Genomic DNA, 424 nt, shown 5'->3' with positions numbered 1-424 from the left:
CTCAATTCTTCAGCCTGTTGAGGTCCCTCTGGATAGCACCACAACAATCTGGTGTGCATTTACTCTTCTAAAGTCTTTGGAAACCTCTTTCAATCACTATGGTGGCACTACTGTGCCATATGGAAATTTAAATGTGGACCTGTTGCAATCCTGCTGCCTGTGGACATACCACACATCTCCCTCAGAAAAGAAGAGAGAGGGCTGCCTTTTCAGGAAGTGGTGTCTGTCCCACTCCTCAGACAGGGACCAAAATTTATTGTCCTGGCTTGTTAGTAATGGAAATGTATGATTTTGATTTGAAATATTTCAGGGTTTGATATTTCTCCCAAAAGGTGCAATTTTCTCTAGCAACAAAATCTTTTTTTCCCAAACCAATAGTATCACAACAGCTAATCTGATAACAGAGAGATTCTACACAGCAGGA

Source organism: Corvus brachyrhynchos, unplaced genomic scaffold, assembly GCF_000691975.1.
Source record: "Corvus brachyrhynchos isolate BGI_N302 unplaced genomic scaffold, ASM69197v1 scaffold116, whole genome shotgun sequence".
NCBI classification, from domain to species: domain Eukaryota; kingdom Metazoa; phylum Chordata; class Aves; order Passeriformes; family Corvidae; genus Corvus; species Corvus brachyrhynchos.
The sequence above is the reverse complement of the archived record's forward strand: the minus strand, read 5'-3'. Positions refer to the sequence as shown.